Consider the following 9,073-nt stretch of genomic DNA (forward strand, 5'->3'; position numbering starts at 1 on the left):
CACGATTATCTTGATTTTATTTTATTTATGGATCTTAAAACACACCAATCTGAAGGGCCCCAGCAATAAGAGGAATCATTTATTTTCACAATAACTCCATCCATAAGGGACAATTTGGAGATGCATTGCCTATAATTAAACATTTACTGTGTGAAAGGATAAATACACAGTTTTCAACCCGCAACACATCCAAAATGTGCACAATTATCTTGATTTTATTTTATTTATACACCTTAAAAACACACCAATCTGAAGGATAAAATGTTAAACCAAAACCATAATGTGCTATTTATTATAATTTACCTTAAAAACACACCAATCTCTTGTTGTTCTTTCTTGTTCCTTTTTCTTTTTCTCCATTATATTGTAAACTGAATGACTCAATAAAAATAAAGTTTAAAAAAAAAAGAAAAAACACACCAATCTGAAGGGCCCTCAGCAATAAGAGGAATCATTTATGATCACAATAACTCCATCCATAAGTCACAATTTGGAGACGGGTTTCATAATCTTCTATAATAAAACATTTAAAAGTCATTGAAGTGAAACATTTAGACAGTTACACAGTTTTTAACCCCCAACACATCCAAAATGTGCACAATTATCTTGATTTTATTTTATTTATGGACCTTAAAAACACACCAATCTTAAAGGCCCCCAGCAAAAAGAAGAATCATTTATTTTCACAATAACTCAATCCATAAGTGACTATTTGGAGATGCACTTTTTTTATAATTAAACATTAAAAAAGCAACAATCTTATCAGAAGAGGGTCCAGGGTCTAGATATCTAGATAGATACACAGTTTTTAACCCTCATCCCATCCAAAATATGAATAATTATCTTGATTTTATTTTATTTATGGACCTTACAAACACACCAATGTGAAGGATCAAATGTTAAACCAAAACCAAAATGTACTATTTATCATAATCAATCAAATTTGTGAAGTCGGTGGTTCTCAAGGTGAGTTTAGGGAAACCTCAGTAACAATTACTCCATCCATAAGTGAACATTTGGAGATGGGTTTCACACACTTTCTATAATAAAACATTTAAGAATCCTTGAAGTGAAACATTTTGTGAACCACTGTGTTAAAGGATAAATACACAGTTTCTCAACAGCAGTCCTATGCAGGTATTTATCTTTCAAACTGTATGAGCTCAGTTTGTGATGCAGATACATCTCTAAGAATAAAAGAACTATATTAACCCTCCTGTTGTCCTCGAGTCAAGGAAGGAAAGGAGGAAGAAGGAAGGAAGGAAAGGCAGGAAGGAAGGAGGGAAGGGAGGAAAGGAGGGAGGAAGGAAAGGAAGGAAGGAAGGAAGGAAGGAAGGAAGGAAGGAAGGAAAGGAGGGAGGAAGGAAAGGAGGAAAGGAAAGAAAGAAGGGAGGAAGGAAGGATGGATGGATGGAGGAAAGAAGGAAGGAAGGAAGGAAGGAAGGAAGGTAGGAGGGAGGGAGGAAAGAAGGAAGGAGGGAGGGAGGGAGGGAGAAAGGAAAAGAGGAAGGTAGGAAGGAAGTAAATAAGGACAGAGGAAAGAAGGAAGGGAGGAAAGGAAGGAAGGAAGGAAGGAGGGAAGGAAAGAAGGAGGTAGGGAGGAAGGAAGGACAGAAGGAACGAAGAAAGGGGGATGGAGAAAGGAAAGAAGGAAGGAAGGAAAGAAAGAGAGAAGGAGGGAGGGAGGAAGGACAGATGGAAGGAAGGAAGGGAGGAAAGAAGGAACAGTCAAAACAGACGGGGTCAATTTGACCCGGGAGGACGACACAAAGTCTTTATGTGCCTTTAAATGTAATGTTAGTGAATTATTATAATTATAGCGCTTAATAAATGCTACATGATGACTGATATTGGCAGTGGCTCTTCAAATTCTGATGAATGGAATAAAATCTTTCACACTGTGTCTCGTTACATGATGAATATTTTTATTTAACAACATTATATCTGGTATGTACAATACAATAAAAACACAAGTAAAACAAAAGGGTGCATCACTGGTGTGGCACAGAGAAAAAGACTGTGTTTTAAAAAGTCTGGATATTCACACAGTTATACATCATCCGTTATACACTTTTCACTTCATGTCACATTACAGGAGTCAAATCTGTTGTTGTTATCATTACCCCAAAAAAACTGATCAACAGTGCCGCCGAAAAAACAACATCTTGTAAATATCAACCCGACTGAGTCTTAAAGAGCAAAGCATACGAACGATGGCTGTGAGGCTCCAGTCGTTACACTACATTCACTATGTGTAGTGGCAGAGTGCAGCTTCACACACACACACACACACACACACAGACACACACACACACACACACACACACACACACACACACACACACACACACACACAGAGGGAAGCTTTCACACTAACGACACAGTGTGAGTAACGAGTCGATGTATGCGTGCGGTGCAGAGAGGCACATATAGCAGACTCACAGTGAGAGACAGTCACTACATTTATTTATTTACACTGAGAAAAACATGAAAAACAGACAAAGTGTGATGATGAGAGGTTGATGTGATACTGCATGGTTAAGTTCAGAGCCACTAGGTCAATATAGAGTACTTATTGGACACTTTTTAGCCTTGTTCTAACCAGGCGGGGAGTTCTGGTCCTCTGAAATGAGGCCAACGCAGAAGTAACTTAAAACTGCATTCTATCAAAAGGCCACCAGGGGGCGACCGTTTTGGTGTCAAAAGGACTTCCGTCTCTATACAAGTCAATGGAGAATTCACCAACTTCTCACTTGATTTCTAACCTCAGTAAACGTTTTCAAAATGTGTTTATGGTCTCAATCGCTAGTTTAAAGCCTTCTTCAATGCAGTATGATGTTCATTTGGGACATTTTGGCCTCCCTGATTTTATATGTGACGATAAAGCAGGGTATGCATTAGGGCGTGGCTACGTCGTGATTGACAGGTTGATTGGTTCACAGGTTCAGGAGGGCGCCTCATGCTCCTCCTGATGCCCATATAAGTAGAATCCGTGTTTTTATTTTACCCAGCATGCACCTGAAATTTTCAAGATGGCGCTGCTCAGATCCGATACTATTGGCCTCAGACGACACCTGCATGTAATATTAGTTTTTGTCCTGTTACAACTGAATTTAGAGCTGCAACAATTAGATGATTAATTTATAAGTTGCAAACTATGAAATTAATCACAAAAGGAAAAGAAAAAAAGTACAAATTCTCCGATTCCACTTTCTCAAATGTAAATATTTCAGCTTTATTTATTCTTCTTTAATAGTGAACTGAATATGTTTGGGTTTTGGACATTTGAACCATTTTCTGACATTTTATGGACCAAACAACTCATCGATTAATCGAGATAATAATCAACAGATTAAGTCGGATGTAAAAACTGCCTTTGCAAAAATTGACCAGTTTGGAATTTTCACTTTGTTGCTAGGTAACACGACTCCATAGTAACTGACCTTTAGAATGTTGGCAGCGGTCACTATGGCAACATGAAGAGACAGAAAAAGGGGGACATCAATCCAAATAGAAACCTGACAGAAACGATCAACTATTAGCGGCTGTGAGTGCGATCTGATGATGAGGGAGACACAAAGAGATGGACATGAAAGAGAGGAGACACACACACACACACACACATGCACACGCACACACACACAGGAAATAAAAATGTGTCAAGGGAGTCTGAATTACAGCAACGATCATTATGCTGCTCCCCTCTACATGATGAAAATGTGCACCCCAAAAAAAAAAAAAAAAAGTCATCCCAAAACACGTGTGTGACCGCGATGGTCAACATATAAATAGTACTCTTTTTTTTTTGTTAAAAATACATATGTACAAATTAATACTACTCTCCTATTTTTTTGTACAGTGAGTGGAAGGTTGTACATGTGCATAAAGTAGCTGGTTATGGGAAGGAGAAGTGTGTTAGTCTGCTTTCAAATCCTACTATCACTTACTTTTGTGATACACTGCAGTCAGCTGTGTTTTAGGGTGCAGTAACATCCAAAAATGTAGGTTGAAATGTGAGTATTTACTCAGTTAATTCAGTTTATTTGGATTTGTGTTGACAGGTAACCGAATCCCTATTAGTTTATAAGGCTACAAGTCACTTATTTAGGGTTTAATTCATTGTAACAACCCAAATTAGCCTTTCCACCAATGTTGAGACCAGAGGAAACTAGTTGTAGATGTGATTGCGTCCCATCATCAGCCAAAGACCTGCACCTTTTTAACAGAAATTCAAATTTAGGTCTCACCAAAGAGAACATTTATGTGCTCTGTATGCAAGATTAAAGCATTTCAAATTCCATATTTAACCATCCTGTTGTCCTCGAGTCAAGGAAGGAAGGGAGGAAGAAGGAAGGAAAGGAGGGAAGAGGAAAGGAAGGGAAGGAATGGAGGAAGGAAGGAAGAAGGAGCGAGGGAGGAAGGAAGGGAGGAAAGAAGGGAAGGAAGGGAGGAAGGAGGAAGGAAGGAAGAAGGAACAAGGGAAGAAGGAAGGAAGGAAGGTAGGAGGGAGGGAGAAAGGAAAAGAGGAAAAGAGGAAAAGAGGAAGGGAGGAAGGAAGGAAAGAAGGAAGGTAGGACGGAGGAAAGAAAGAGAGAAGTAGGGAGGGAGGAAAGAAGGAAGGGAGGCAGGAAAGAAAGGAAGGAAGGAAGGAAAGGAGGTAGGGAGGAAGGAAGGAAGGAAGGAAGGAAGGAAGGAAGGAAGGAAGGAAGGAAGGAAGGAAGGAAGGAAGGAAGGAAGGAGGGAGGAAGTAAGGAAGGAAGGAAGGAACAGTCAAAACAGACGGGGTCAATTTGACCCGGGAGGACGACAAGAAGGTTAACACAATTCATTCAATTTTATCACCTCTCAAAACGCCTGCGTTTCACTTTTTAGACTTTGGGAGAAAAAAGGAAAAGCGACAACAACAAATCTTTGAGGTATTTCAAAAGCGTGATATCACAAGTAGAGGATAAGAAAGCATTTTAAATCCTTGTTAGACACAGGGTTGTTGTTTTTTTTTTGGCAAAGTTCAGTGTAAGTACCAAATCTGAAGGAGCAGGTGTGTGAGTGTGTTCATGGGACAGAAGCTGGGCCTTGCAGGAGAGGTTGAATACAACACTGAACACTACCGTGAGAGGAGCATACCACACACACCTCCTCCAGTGCAAACACAGCACGTCACTATCTTCCACAAATATCGCAATACACCAACGAAGCCAAGACTCCGACCATAATTGACCCTTCCGCTGTAAGAAATATGCATCTTAACGAGCTCTGACGCTTATATCCCCCCTCCGAAACAAATGTCTTTAAATCAGTGTCTCAAAACGAAGCCCTCTAAATCTTAAGCATCAGTGTAAATCACTTGTTAAGATAGATATTTGTTTTACAGTGTAGTCAACAAATAAATACAGTGTGCATGAATAAATAAATAAATATGATCTCAAAGTGCAGCATGGGTGAATTGACAGTATTTTGCAACAAACTACAAACATTAATTCACGCAATCACGACAGAATATAGAAAATATACTTTGTGTCGTACACTTATACACCACACATACTGTACAATGTTGGCCGTACATAAATCAGTAAAAGGTTTAACAATGCTACACATGGCTAAACTTTTTTTTTTAAAGACAAACATAAAGCCACATAAACGCACTGAACAGACAAAACATTTACTCCGAAATCGGCGAATTTAAGGTTTTTTTGGGGAAAAAAGTTGAATTTTTAGGTTTATTATTATCTCAATAGGTGTTTCCATGTTAGAATATATAGTATGTTAACATTTTTGTGTTAAACCTACAGCGCAGTTTTAAATCTTATTATTTAAGAGGCGTTATTAGTTCACAACACTGGCAAAATTGAAACGTTATGGAATAATTTAATTATAGAATTTTTAATATAATAGAAAATAATATTTTACTCACTACACACTAAATTGCGTTCAGTGCGTTTTGGGACTATATATAAATATGGACGTCACAACAGCTCCCCACACAAGTGAAGCCAAAACATCTGGTTTGCCCCCTGGTGGCTGGCTGCAGTATAGGTCATAAGCCCCGCCCCCTGGTGGCTGGCTGCAGTATAGGTCATAAGCCCCGCCCCCTGGTGGCTGGCTGCAGTATAGGTCATAAGCCCCGCCCCCTCCATGTTAACCAATGGGACATGAGCCAATTTTCCCCAAAGATGTTTTCTGTTATTTTAAGTCATTCTTATCACTCTGATGTTTGTCCAAGTGCTTATTTTTCTCCTAAGTTTGCTTGTAATTACTTATTTGACTCTGGCTCCAAATATTGTAACCCAAGCAAAATGGCCGCTCCCAGAAAGTTGATATTTTGGCTTCACTTTTACACAGCGGCAGAAAAAGCAGAGACACATCGTCCATATTTATATACAGTCAATATTTTGGGGCTTTAAGAGTCCTACAAAGGATTTTTTTTTTAAAGTGTTGGAACACATTCGTCATGTTAATATCCTGAAACACATGCGACAAGTTAACACATCTGACGGTTTTACTCTAATAACGCTGTATGTTCATTTTTAAAAGGAACCTGTTACCCTTTTTTCTCTGAGTGTTTTCCACACTGAGACACTGAACGTAGTTTTTGAAGAACCTGGTCAACAAAGTTAAGAGACAAATTCGGACTTTTTGTCAAATAACTAATAAAAAATGATGTTGGACGGTACATAATACTCCTGGCTAGCTTACCTATTATTGACAGGCATAAGCTAATCTATAACTAGGCTAACTGGCTAACTGGGTTCAATATTTTAGCCTCTTTCTCTCCATTTTTCACCAGTAAACTACTTAAAAATGTTATAATTCTTGCTAAAGTAGTCGTGTTTCTAGAGCTGCATCCAAATATTGATTTGCAAAACTTCAATATATTGGCTAACATGCTAACTTAGCATTGATTTTGTAGTCAAGAACGCCAGGGTTCAATATTTTAGCCTCTTTCTCTCAGTTTTTCACCAGTAAACTACTTTAAAATGTTATAATTCTTGCTTAAGTAGTCCACAACTTCAATATGTTGTTCACATTGCTTTAAATGCATCATACATCTTTGAGGGATTGAGGACAACCAGATTTACTTCCGTCAATTTAAAACCACCAATCGTGTATTTAAAAGTGAATGGTTTCATATTTTGGTTGCTATGACACTCTTTGTGTGGATGAAACATCTAAAAACTCACAGTATCATCTTCTCTGATTATCATAGAGTGGCAGTCACAGTCATTTCTCCCTCTGTGACCATTACAGATGAAAAATATATAATAGGTAACTGATGAAGAGAGTTATAGATATTCCACTAAAATGTTGTTTACCTGTCATTTATACAGTATTAGCACTTCTCCTCTTTAGTCGCCTCTTCTTAGTATCAGCTCCTATATCGTTTAGGCTGTAGTTTCTACATTAATTGCACATTTTTTTACCTTATTTATTGTAGCATCAGCGAGGCCAGATATAAGAAACTGCTCAGGTAAATACAGTTTTGATTGACTGAATTAATGTCAAGTGCTCGATGACTTAATATAACAGTGATTGTGGCTCTAATGGCTGCTCTATGGTGCTGATCCGGTTAACAAAGTGCATCTAAATAGAGAGTAACAAGTCTCTGTGTCTTCATCTTTGAGCAGCGGGGGGGGAAAGCTCACTAGCTCGGCTGAGTCTGGGAAGCATTACAACTCTAAAGTTTCTTCAGTGTATTATTAACTGGTAATTATATATATATATCTATACAAAAATTAAGTTCTATGTTAATATCATATATATTTTCTCTTTAACAGCGACAACAACAACAAAAAAATAAAGATGTACAGTTCATTGCACGTTACCCTACTCTCTATAAGTGTGGAACATTTTTTAGCCAACGTGTTTTAGTCTACAGGTGACAATCATTAGCATAAGACAAAGTTATGATTTTAACCAGCCTGCAATATGTTTCCCCTCCAAATATTGGTTGAGTAAAGCATAAATTCATACGTTTTTTTCCTTAATAAAGTTTCTTTCTGGTGCAGGTTCAATTTTTTGTGATTTGAAATAAAGATTAAAACTGAGCACCAAATACAACAATTAACCAATTAACCAATTAACCAATTAACTTTAACAACTAAGTTAATAAACAGTTAATAAACTTACGATGGCTTGTCGCTGCTAATTTTACCGCCCTTGAATTTTAACAATCTTTTAATTTCTTGTGTTTTAATCGACCAGGCGGCGGTTACAGTTTTAGTACTTTGGCATTGCTAAAAAAAAAAAGGTCTGCTGTTTGTCAGCTTGTGTTCGAACATAAATCTAAAAAAAAAAAGAACTAAATCCCTTCTTTAACCTTCCTGTCGTCCTCCCGGGTCAAATTGACCCCGTCTGTTTTGACTGTTCCTTCTTTCCTCCCTTCCTTCCTTCTTTCCATCTGTCCTTTTTTCCTCCCTCCTTCTCTTTCTTTCCTTCCTCTCTCTTTCCTCCCTCCTTCTTTACTTCCTTCTTCCTTTCCTTCCTCTCTTTCTTCTTTCCTCCCTCCCTCCCTCCTTCTCTCTTTCTTTCCTCCCCTAAATTCCTTCCTTCCTTCCTTCCTCCCTTCCTATTTTCCTTTCTCCCTCCCTCCCTCCTTCTTTACTTCCTTCCTCCTTCCTTCCTCTCTTCCTTCTTTCCTCCTCCTCCTTTTCTCTTTCTTTCCTCCCCCTAATTCCTTCCTTCCTTCCTTCCTTCCTCCCTTCCTATTTTCCTTTCTCCCTCCATCCCTCCTTCTCTCTTTCTTTCCTCCTCCTTCTTCCTTCTTCCTTCCTCCTTTCCTTCTTCTTCCTCCTCCCTCTTTTCCTTCCTTCTTCATTTCTTCCATCCTTCCTTCCTCCCTCCTTCCTTCCTTCTTTCCTTGACTCGAGGACAACAGGAGGGTTAAACATGACAGCAATGAATAAAATAAAAACAACACATTTTCCATACCACTAGATGACCCTACAGTTATATTGCACTAATATATCCATTATAATGCCTATAAAAAAAAAAAGGAAAAAAAAGAAAAAAGGAATACCTTAATTTTAAAAAGCGTACTATCCAGGTCACCTCCCTCACTTTGTAATGGACCTGAATA

The sequence above is a fragment of the Scomber scombrus genome, chromosome 16, assembly GCF_963691925.1.
Source record: "Scomber scombrus chromosome 16, fScoSco1.1, whole genome shotgun sequence".
NCBI classification, from domain to species: domain Eukaryota; kingdom Metazoa; phylum Chordata; class Actinopteri; order Scombriformes; family Scombridae; genus Scomber; species Scomber scombrus.